Consider the following 12747-nt stretch of genomic DNA (forward strand, 5'->3'; position numbering starts at 1 on the left):
CTGTCAGACAGGAGGTCTCGGGGAAGACCAAAGAGAAGATTTATGGACGTAGTGAAAGAGGACATGAAGGTGGTTGGTGTGAGAGAGGAGGATACAGAGAATAGGGTAAGATGGAGAAGGTTGATTTGCTGTGGCGGCCCCTGAAGGATAAAGCTGAAAGGAGAAGATATTCTGGAGAAATATCTAAAGTTGCTGAAATAACATGAGTACCGTAATTTCCGGACTATTGAGCGCACCTCAATATAAGCCATACCAGCTAGCTAGTTGCTATCTTGGGCTCCCTCCCTCCTGCCCACTAAAACCGTCAAAGTCGTCCTCTTCGGTGTCGGAGTTGAATGGCCTGAGAAATTCCCAGTCATTTCATCGGTCCAATGTGACGAGGATAAATGTTTTAGCGGTGTGAACCTCATTAGCCAACACTCCCCCCCCCCCAAAAAAAAAAACAAAAAAAAACATCAATTAGCCACATCGTTGTTTAAGTGAAAAAAGTCGCGTCTCATCATCCGGAATTCTAGGTAAACAAAAAACTGCTATAATATTTTCAATACAATAGAGCAGAAAACCATGCTATGACCAACAGTATCCTAATGTTGGTAGAATTTGCCAGAAAATGGAAACTTTGCACATTTCAAAATTAATTGAACAATTTTCAGTTTTCTCCTGTACAGTGTCATAAACATTGATCTGCACGGGGTTGCACTCCAGAGAGAATCATTGACCCTGGAATTTGATGGTGCAACCTCGAGACCCAATATTAAAGATCTCACAGTACAGAGATACTGAATGAAAACCATATTTAATAAAGGTTAAGCATTTGCTTGTTTCTTTCCCTTTTTTTTCCTGAATACACTGTGTATCGCATTTAAATTTTTGTGTATGTTTTATAAAATTTCAACAAGTCTTACAATAATGGTTTCATCTGCCTGACAAACAGTTGTACTGACCAAACAGTCTGTGTGTCACGAGTTACATCAGATTGTAGCCTGTTGGACATACTGTACTGAAAGCTATACAAACAGATACAACTTCATCATTTATGACAGAAATTAGTAGTGAAAGACAAAGGTTTATCATTAATCAAAATGGATGTAGTAATCCTAATGGATTACTACAAACACACAGAACAGTCTATCCTGAATTTCCCCTATGGGAATCAATAAAGTATTATCTTATTATCTAATCTTAATATCACTCCGATAGTTGGTGTTTAAGCCTATATGTGCCATTGAATCTGTACAAAACATTGTTCATTGTCTTAATTGTAAAATTACCAGTAAGTTAATCATTTAATAGACAGGCAAATTTAGACCAGATACATATACATTCCCCTCCACCTATGATTATCGAGCAATTTTGAAATCGTTTCATACATGTTCTCAATCATTTTAAGAACACATCTTGCTAGTCTTTCATGACTTCAAAATTAATTTATTATTGTTGTTTGATTTGTATTAAATGCCCCTGAGAAAAAAACACTGAAATGTAAATAAATAAATAAATGGTTTATTAAGGTCCACTTTTTGGGCTTTAGTGACAGCTCATCTGGGGTGACTTTAAAAAACCTGTTACAGAATTAAAACAAAAACAGTGAATATCTTGAAAATTAAGGTGTTTGGAAAAATGGCTAATATATTTTTGAAAAATTCCTGGTGGCCCTACCCTGCTGAAAAAGCTTGTCAATCAATACTTGAATAGTAGAAATAAAACAAAAAACAAAAGAAACTAACCATATTAGCCATTTAATTTTAATTGAGCTGTGTCTACCAAAAAATTCACTATCCCTCCTCTGTACATGACCAAACCATCTCAGTTTGGCTTATGTGACCTTCTCTCCAAAACATCTAACATGTACTGTCCCTCTGACAGACTCATTCCTGATCCTATCCAACCTTGTCACTCCCAATGAGAACCTCAAAATCTGTATTTTGGCTAACTCCAGGTCTACTTACTCTTTCCCTCAATGCCACAGTCTCTAAACCATACAGCATTGCTTGTCTCACCACTGTCTTTTAAACTTTCCTTTCATTCTGGCTTATACTATTTTATCTCACATTACCCCTGACACTTTTCTCCACCCCTTCAAACATCCACTTGAATGCGTTTCTTCACCTCTTTTCCACATTCTCCAATGCTGCGTACTGTTGACCCTAAATACTTAAAATTCCTCCACCTTCTTGGGGATAAAAGGGGGACTCCTGATGTTAACTTGAGGCACTGAAGGTTAGTGGAAGGGAGACCTCCTCAATCCCACTAACATGCCTTCCAATGAGGAAGCAGAGTCTGGGGACTCAGGGGTTCAGGGAGAGACTTCCGTATCTGGGGGGAAGTTGCAAAGTTGGTTAAAAGTTGGCTGTTCCTCTAACATGTGCTCTTCCTACTCTGAGACTCATTCCTGATCCTATCCATCCTGGTCACTCCCAAAGAGAACCTTAGTATCTTCATCTCAGCGACCCCTAGCTCTGCCTCCTGTCTTTTTGTCATTGTAACTGTTTCTAGGCCATACAACATCGCTGGTCTCACCACTATCTTGTACCGTGCATCTTTCCTTTCATTCTGGCCGATAGTCTTCTATCCCTGACGCTTTTCTTCACCCATTCCAACCTGCTGTTGACCTGGACTGTTGACCCCAAGTACCTGAAATCCTCAAACTTCTGATCTCCACTCCCTGGAGTCTCACCGTTCCACCCGGGTTCCTCTTGTTCACACACATATACTCTGTCTTGCTGCAACTCACTTTCATTCCTCTCCTTTCCAGCACATATCTCCACCTCTCTAGATTTTTCTCAACCGGTTCTCTGTTCTCACTATGTCACAATGATCACAATGTCATCTGCAAACATCATGGTCCATGGAGATTCCCGTCTAACCTCATCAGTCAGCCTGTCCATCACCACTGCAAACAAGAAGGGGCTCAGAGCTGATCCCTGATGAAGTTCCACCTCCACCTTGAACTTCTCCGTCACCCCTGAAGCACACCTCCCCACTGTCTCACAGCTCGCACACATGTCCTGCACCAGTCAAACATACCATTCCAGATTTCCTCATACAATACCAGAGCTTCTCTCTTAGCACCCTGTTATATGCTTTTTCTAGGTCTACAAAAACACAATGCAGCTCCCTCAGGCCTTCTCTGTACTTCTCTATTAGCATTCTCAACGCAAATACTGCATCTGTAGAACTCTTTCGAGGCATGAAGCCATACTGCTGTTCACAATGCTGACTCCTGCTCTCTGTTTAGCTTCCACTACTCTTTCCCATAACTTCATTGTATGGCTCATCAATTTTATCCCTCTGTATTAGCCACAATTCTGCACATCCCCCTTGAACTTAAAAATAGGCACCATCACACTTCGTCTCCATTCTTCAGGCATTTTCTCACTCTCTAAGATTCTGTTGAATAATAGTCAGACGCTCTACTGCAGCCTCTCCTTGACACTACCACACCTCCTCAGGTATATCATCAGGACCAACTGCCTTTGCAATCTTCATCCTCTTCAATGCTTTCCTCACTTCACTTTTACTAATCTGTGCTTCTTTGTGGTCTACAATAGTCACCTCATCTACTCTTGTCTCTCTTTCATTTTCCACATTCATCAGCTCCTTAAAGTACTCTTTCCATCTTCCCATCACTCTTCTAGCATCTGTTAATACATTTCCCTCTTTATCCTTAATCACCCCGACCTGTTGTACATCCTTTCATCTTTATCTCTCTGTTTTGCCAACCTGTATAGATCATTCTCTCCCTCCTTACTGTCCAACCGAACATACAGGTCATCGTACGCCCTTTGTTTTGCCTTTGATACCTCTATCTTTACCTTACGTTGATTTCTCCCTGTTCTCCTGTCTGTTCTTCATTCAGAGTCCCACTTTTTCTTTGCTCACCGCTTTCTTTGTATATACTCCTGCACATCCTCATTCCACCACCAAGTCTCTTTATCTACTACCAAGTACTCTTCTACCTGTCTCCCTGATAACACTAGCTTCTCCTTCTCCCAAAACTCTCATCCCACCTGCGGGGCTTAGCCACTAATAACATTGAGCGTCACCCCTTCAATTTCCAGTATCAGACTCATAAGTCTATCAAACAGTCTTTTCAACTCTAGAACATTCCTAACAAACGCCTCCTTCAAGATAACTCCTACTGCATTTGCCATCTTGTCAGTACCATGATAGTACAACTTAAAGACTGCTCCTAAGCTTCTCGCCTTTCTACTTTTCCACCTGGTCTCTTGGGCACACAGTATATCCACCGTCCTTCTTTGCATCATGTCAACCAGCTGTCTACCTTTTCCTGTCGCAGTCCTGATATTCAAAGTCCCTAATCTCGGTCCCAGGCTCTTTCCTTTCCACCTCTCTCTCCGCTTCCGAACATGCACTCCTCCTCTTCTTCTTCTTCTTGTTCTTTGACCCACAGTAGCCCAATTTCCATTAGTACCCTGTAGGTCATCAGTACCAATGGGGGTCGTTGTCATCCCGACCTTGACCGATCTGGTATGATCTGGTTATTATGGTTGAATCGCATGTTTGGTTTTGGCAAAAGTTTTACACCGGATGCCCTTCCTGATGTAACCCTCTGCATTTATCTGGGCTTGGGACCGGCTCAGGGAGACACTGCTCCATGCCCCGCCAAGGCCTGCTCAGAAGGACACTGGCCACTGCCGCCCTGAGGCCGCATTATATTTCTCCAGAATATGATTGTAGTATATCATGAAAACACATTTTATACTGACTTGATACAGTGCCATTACAGCAATCCTTGTGAGACAAAAGTATAGAGCTGTCAATGTTATCATACAGTATTAACACAATTTTTCACCATAGTATGTGCCTTTGTGTAATTTATTTAGTCCACTTTCTTGACTATTTACGGAATTTGTCAAAAGAGGGCATTTTAAAGTAGTTCAGTTTTTGTCATATTCTTCGAACATTTTTAACTCCTCGCCAAAAATTATGAAAGGCTGAGACAGCATTCCAAACTTCGTCTATCATTACTGTTCACATGATGTGTCCATTGTTCATTTTCACTATGATAAATATGCATAAACATATATATATATATATATATATATATACACACACACACACACACACACATATATACATATACATATACATATATACATACATATATATAATATATATGTACACATTATGAGTAATAATTTTTAAAGCAGGAATGCATAACATTGAATTACATGATAAATCAAATATAACTCTTGCCCAAATTTATTTTAGAACTTTCTTTTTTGCAACATTTTCAGCTTCTATTCCCACCAGAGGGTGCTGCAGGATCACCTTTTAGTAGTCGTCGTCTCTCCATTTTCATAATCAGTGAATCATCATATTGTCGAGAAAACAGAAAACCACACAAATCCTATTACTTGATTTGTATTAGTCATTCTTGGAAGAACCAGGCTGTTATTTATTCACTTCTGAAGTATCCTGCCATAGCAAACCTTTTATAAAAAAAACTTTATTGTGATATGTTAGCTTATGTGTGAGAAAAACCAACTGTCAAACAGGCATTGCAATATATTTTTTTTCTCTTGATTACAGTCTTTAGGCTTGAAGTGTTATTGTGTTATGACAAAGTGAAAGACTTAAAATTGAGTCAAAGAATTCCTACCAGCTCTGTTAAATGCAGAATGTCGTAAATCATGGTTGTGTCACACCAGACCAGAGCTTCATTTCTTCAGCCATAACATTCTAACGGTTTCATATACAGATGTCTCTCTGATTGGACCTTAGTATGAGAACGGGGCTCAGTCCCATCTGACTCAGTGTTTAATGTCTTTTCTCCTTAAACAGAGATATTCATTTCTGGATGTTGTTTTGGCCCTCCTCTGATTTAAGGAAGTGCCCTGTGCTGTGAGAAGGACCTTAGCTCTTAAGCTCTTCTGTTTCATTGAATCCAAAAGGTGTGACTTTCATTTTCAGTCCTTGGTCATCAGTAGGCTGTTTTCATCCCAACTCTGGCTTCACAATGTGCTTCGAAGACTGCAGCACTCAGAAAAGAGTGTCATTATGACTGACGCATTGTGTCATTGTACATGATGTGGTAGTAATGTTGGCAAGCAACATTTTAGTATGTTTTGTAACAAACTGTTTCTCTGATATGGGTTTTGCAAGCCAAAACAGTTTCAGAGCACAGATCAGGCTCATTTCTTGTGATGTAGCTCGATTTTACGGTAAAATGAATTCTGCATTGAACATCCACGTTTCGACTAGAGAAATAAGTTATTACATTATTGTTGCCCTAACTTCTTTCACTGGACCCTTCTAGTTTTCTTCTATCTACTGTTTCTGTCATCTGTTCTCCCTGGCTGTGTGGTCCCATGACCTGCCTTATGGACTGATAGCAGAAGTCCTTACACAACTAGGGATCTGGAAATAATCCTCCTGTCTTATAGAGCTCATTTAGTTTGGACATGGAGTTTTTCAGCAATGACACAGGGTGTGTCGCACTTGTGGACAAAATCCTTTGTGCCCTCCTATAAACTTAGAAAGAGGGATGAGACTGAAGTTATAACTACTAGCAGACACAGCACTGATATCAGACAACAATAAAACAATAGCCCCTAATGGCATGAACAAATAGTAATCCTAACTAAACCTTAACTTTGTATATTATACTCTGATGGAGATATTTATCTCGAAAAGATTTGAGTTTCTCCAGCCGCCTGCGCCAAAAAGGTGTCAACATGTTGAGGTGATTACTTTGTCTGGCTTAAATACCTCATTTACAAAGCTCATCATTCACCTGTGTTTTTTCATGAGTTGACAATCATTAGATAAAACACTCCTGCATTTATTTCTTGCAGAATAAAAAAATGCATATTGTTGCCAAGGTGTTAACAATTGCTTTATTAATGATAATAATAAAAAGAAAGAGCATGATGCAAGAGCCACTAATTTTTTTAGAATAATACCACAAACCGTAATGTAATGCTTCTTCACAGGGCCAACTAAAATAGCATCAAGGCTTAACCTCTGCAGAGGCAGGCAAAGATGTCAGTTTGGGAACACGACAAGAGCCATTCCAGAAACTTCTGAGCAGAATGGATTCTTTCCCGATATGAGGGCTGAGAACAAAAAAAGTAGAGATGCACAGCATCATCCATTGGACATAGGCTAGGGGATATGAAGCAAAAGTGAACACTATGAGTGCTTTGGTTTTTATAAAACTTAAAAGCATAGGGTTATACACGTCTTTCGAGCCTTAATTTGTGCTTTTCTCTGGCAATGTACTCAATATTTTGGTTTCATACAGATGACATGGGACATTTAAAAAAACTCAAGAAGGGAGTTTTGTGGAGCGAGAACACTGCTGCTATAAAAAAGCTATTGAGAACCTTTGTGCTTTCCAACAGAATTGTTGTTCTCCATTGGAGAGAAGTTTAAAGTACCGGTATGTGCGCTGTGTGGGGGATGCAGTAGCAATGATGTACATGCAGTAGCTTAAGTATTGTCAAAGGATTTGCTCCTTTTTTCCCAGTCAGTAATATTCTTTTCTCTTTTAATATACTGTTGAGTTTCATCACCAAGACACATAGTAATGATTTCAAGAAGATATTTCACACTGAGTACATATAAGAGTACATATCCTCATTAAATTTGAGCCTTAAAAAGGTGGTGTTTGACATCTAATGTTGTTTGGAAGGCAATGCTGGTCCAATTTTCAAAGTCTACACATACATTGTGTAGACTTTGGAAGTCTTCTCAATATGTGTGTTGGTTAAACTTCAACTGTGAATACTGTTATAGACAACCAGTTTCATGTAGAATCAGTTAAACAGAGGTGGTGTTCAGTAACATGATTTGAACTTGAATTAAACTTTGTTGAACTGTTTATCAAACTTACACAGTTTTACAATATATTTCTTCTTCTGTTGAGTCTGAGTTTTATAAGTCGCTTTGGATAAAAGCATCTGCTAAATGACAGTAATGTAATGGAATGTAATGACTGATGTTATGAGCTGATATCAACATTATGGTATAAAAAAAATAAAGGTTACAAAGTTTCAAGTTACACTGTTGCAAATTTAACTGATAACACAGGTGAAATTTCTGTGACTACCATTAGCATTGGATGCAAAATTTACTGGTTCTAACAGCAATGTCATTGAGACGTTATATAGTTTCATAGTTAGCGGTATATGGTGCCAAACTTATGGCATAAAAGACAGAAGTTAAATATTGGATTTTTTTTCAGCATTTCATGTCAGAAAGATGACAACTTCATGCCTAATTCATAGTAGTTACATTTTAGTTGAAAACATTACCTCAAGTTGACCAACAAAAGCCACAATATGTTAATGTTAACATCTGAACCTTTAAGAACATATCAATTTAGTCAGTCAACAACACAAAAGTAGAACGGCTTATGAATACTGTTTTCTACCATTATCTTAATCAAGTACAGGGCATTATATGTCTTTCATGTTCTTATATGTCACAACCTGCAATGAATCAAATATTGATGTCTCTGTTAGTAACCCACAGGGAATAAGGCATAACAAAATGCTGATTATACAGTATACAGTATACAGTTTATTCCTTGCAAAGGTAGAGGTGGCAGATGTGCTACACTCTCTTTCTTTTTTTTCTTTTTTCATTAATTAAACATTGAATAAACAAATCATTCCTATCTCTGTTTACATCATGCTTGGAGACAGTATTTAATTAGCAGAATCAAAAATGTTATCCATCCTGCAACCACCCTGCAACAATGGGAGGCACCATTTACCAAACTGTCCGAGTGTCAATTGACTCTACTCACTTAAATAATTGCCCTGTCTCTGTTTGAAAATAAGAAACAGATTCTTGCACTGACATCTTTTATTAGCAGAGGTGCTGAAGGCACATGTGTGTCCTAAGGGGGAACAGCAACCTGTTTTTATTTTATTATATATTGGTGGGGTATGTGGACTCAGCAAGTGCTCTAATTACTGGCTCTATGTGCACCCTCTGAGAGAATGGACTCTAAGCTGTGTTGACTTTGATGTGGCCCAGATCCACCACACATGTGGGACATGAGCTCACATAACAAATGCAGATGCCCTGCAAACGCAGTTTGGCACTGCAATTTGATATTATTATTTTCAGTAGGTGGCAAGACAGAGATGGAGAAGATAGCAAGACATAGGGAAGTGAATCAACAGAATAAAAAAGGGGTGGCCTTATAATCGTTACCCTCCTCTTTTGTGAAGTTGCCAGATCTAACCAGTTGGATGCCTGCAGTTTTCCCGGATGGCTTTTATGGTCTTGGCTGTGGCCAGATGTGTGTGTGCAGGAACGATGCCCGCTGCCACCACATCACAGAAGCCTGCCAATGAATTGCCGGTTGGGCAGGACCACACTGCATCCTGGGTATTGGAACCCACATCGTTAAAATATGGTGAGAGGGAGGCCCTCACTAAAACTCAGCAAAAAACCCCTCTCCTTAAACAAAAGGATGATGTGTTTTTGAAAAATTAGCCGTATAACACTGCCAATGACTTTTTATGGATGGATTAGACCTGTATGGTCTAAATGGGTTATTCTAGATTAATGCAGCACAAAATTAGAGAAATTAGACCATGACTGATAGATTTAATTCATCGCTATTTGATTACAATTTTCATGCATAAGCTTCAGTGAGGATGTCAAGGATTTGCTCTTGCTTCAGCCATTTTGTGTTTCTAACAACCAGAACTACAGCCAGGACAAAGTCATTGGTGTGTCTTGATGATGCACCTCTGTGATTAGTGGATTTACCTTTTACTTCACCTCCAAATATCATCTTTGACTTTAGCCATTAGAGAGAAGTTTGCAGTTTGTGTTCTGTAAACCCCTATTTTTGAAAATATTCTTCAGGCCAATTGTATCATATATTTACTGTAAAGGAAGCTGCTGCAGTTTGCTTTAAGAGAATAATGCATTTCCTTCTTTATGTGCAATATGGGCATTTGTGTCTTTATGGACACAGTGCCCAGAGGATTCATATTGGCATGCACTGAAGGCCGACAAAGTGGAATCTGATGACGACAGAATTAGTGAAGCTTTGAGTAGTCTTTTAGAGTCTTAAACCATTTCATCTTTTTACCCTTTCAGTTACTTCTGTTCTGCTGCAAAGGTTTGATTAGTTGCATGCAACAAAATAATGTGAAGAGCTTAATTTTCCATGGCAGTTTCACATTTTTTTAGTAATGAGTACATTTTCACGAAAATTGTTCATGTAATTTGGGCCCAAAAATTGTTATGGGTCACATCATAAGATGTATAGAGGGAAATCCTGGTCCAGCTTTCAGAACTTTCATGTTACAGACTTTTCAAAGACAAATCTACACATTTTCCTCATAAATGAGTTGAATTACTGTCAGAGTCTTTGGATGCAATGATAGAGATTGGCTTGATTTTGAAGGATTAAAGGTTACATTATTATAGCAAGCAATATTTCTGACCACAAATGTTTCACTGATATACCTTGGCGTTTTCAACACTGTGGACTGCTTGTATATTTGCTTGTCTCGTATTTGCTTGTGAACGAACATTATGAGTTTAAATCTCAGTCTTAAAATCTGATATTTATATGTGTGGATTCAGTAAGTCATTCAGGACGATACAGGGTCTTGGTCATTGTCTTTGTAAAAGCAAAAGCTTTTGGGATAGTATGACTGGCTGCTGGTCCTGGCTATCTGGCCTGGCAGTGGGTGCTTGTGAATTAGCTGAATGTGATTTGTCCTACTCCAGGAACATTACATGTTCATGTCAGAGCAAAATTTGACCAGACATGGGGAACAATAGTAAGTGTTGCTTGAAATTGGGTAATCTGTGCTTGAGAATTGAAGGTATTAGTCACTAGTGTGAAATTAATTTGCTTAGATTGGTGTCATGGTTTGAGTGCACCTGAACTCTGGTGATTTTAATTTTGCATGTAATTTTGTCATTTGTTATTGCCATTTCCATGTTATTATGGGTTTTAATTTTTCACAAAATTACATTTTCAACCAATTTGTAGCTAATGACATTAAAAATTGAAAAAATAACTTAGGTTTGTATTTTAAATAAGTATTTGCAGATTTAGTTCCCTATATTGATATATTTGCCTATGGTATAGGTAATTTTCTGCACCTTTGATCTGCACCTTTGCAAAATGACTACTTTCATACATGTAAATATGATACATGTAGATAAAACATTTATTCAGAACTTTTTCATTATATTTTTCAAATTCCCTAATAATTCCAATGTAACCCCATTTTCAGACATCTAATTTTGATTCCAATGCAATATTTTAGGTATCTTTAGAAAATATGTCATCAATATTTCATTTTTCTCCTTTTTAGGTATTATCAGGACAGAATCACTCATGTGAATCTTTTAGAGATAATATTTTGTTGACAAGATAAGTCCATATACTTCCCACAGAGAAATAAGAGTCAAGCGTTGGGAGGAGGTCTCTCTCAATGTCTCTCCCTCTCTCTCTCTCTCACACACACACACACACACACACACACACACACACACACACACACACACACACACACACACACACACACACAAATACGCAAACACAAAAAAGTTCATTATTTCAATGTAGCCCTTCATATCCTATTTCATTAACAAACCAGTCAATTGGCCTTAGAAAACCCTCTGACAAATTTACAAAATATAAATGAATACATAAATCTTCTTCTTTCAGCTTTTCCCTTCAGGGGTTGCCACAGTGAATCAATCTTCTCCATCTAACCCTATTCTCTGTATCCTCCTCTCTCACGCCAACTACCTTCATGTCCTCTCTCACTACGTCCATAAATCTTCTCTGGTCTTCCTCATGACCCCCTGCCTGGCAGCTCCTATTCTAGCATCCATCTACCAATATACTCACTATCTCTCCTCTGTACATGACCAAACCATCTAAGTCTGAATTCTCTGACCTTCTCTCCAAAACATCTAACATGTGCTGTTCCTCTGATAGACATATTTCTGATCCTATACATCCTGGTCACTCCCAAAGAGAACCTTAGTATCTTCATCTCTGCGACCTCGAGCTCTGCCTCCTGTCTTTTTGTCATTGTAACTGCTTCTAGGCCGTGCAGCATTGCTGGTCTCACCACTGTCTTGTACATCTTTCCTTTCATTCTGGTTGATTGTCTTCTATTGCATAGTACCCCCAACACTTTTCTCCACCCATTCCAGCCTGCTTGAACCTGTCTCTTCACCTCTTTTCCACACTCTCGATTGCTCAGGACTGTTGACCCCAAATACCTGAAATCCTCAAACATCTTGATCTCCACTCCCTGTAGCTTCACCGTTCCACCCGGGTTCCTCTCATTCACATACATATACTCTGTCTTGCTGTGACTAACCTTCATGTAATCTGCTCTGCACTTCTCTATTAGCATTCTCAAAGCAAATATTGAATCTGTAGTACTCTTTCTAGGCATGAAGCCATGCTGCTGTTCACAAATGCTGACTCATGCTCTCAGTCTAGTTGTCTTCATTGTATGGCTCATCAATTTTATCCCTCTATAATTGCTGCAATTCTGCACATCCCCCTTATTCTTAAAAATGGGCACCATCACACTTCATCTCCATTCTTCAAGCATCTTCTCAGTCTCTAAGATCGAGCTGAATAATCTAATCAGAAACTCTACAGCTGCCTCTCCTAGACACCGCCACACTTCCACAGGTACGAATATCATCAGGACCAACTGCCTTTCCACTCTTCATCCTCTTCAATGCCTTACTCACGTCACTTTCTCC

General features: G+C 38.9%; 1 pseudogene; it reads left to right on the top strand.

The window, feature by feature from the left end:
- The window catches only part of LOC147224281 (uncharacterized), a 40756-nt pseudogene that overhangs the window by 12207 nt on the left and 15802 nt on the right, over positions 1-12747 (top strand).

This window comes from Fistularia commersonii, chromosome 18 (assembly GCF_037954325.1).
Source record: "Fistularia commersonii isolate RoL2024-O1a breed Wild chromosome 18, RoL_Fcom_v1.0, whole genome shotgun sequence".
NCBI lineage: Eukaryota > Metazoa > Chordata > Actinopteri > Syngnathiformes > Fistulariidae > Fistularia > Fistularia commersonii.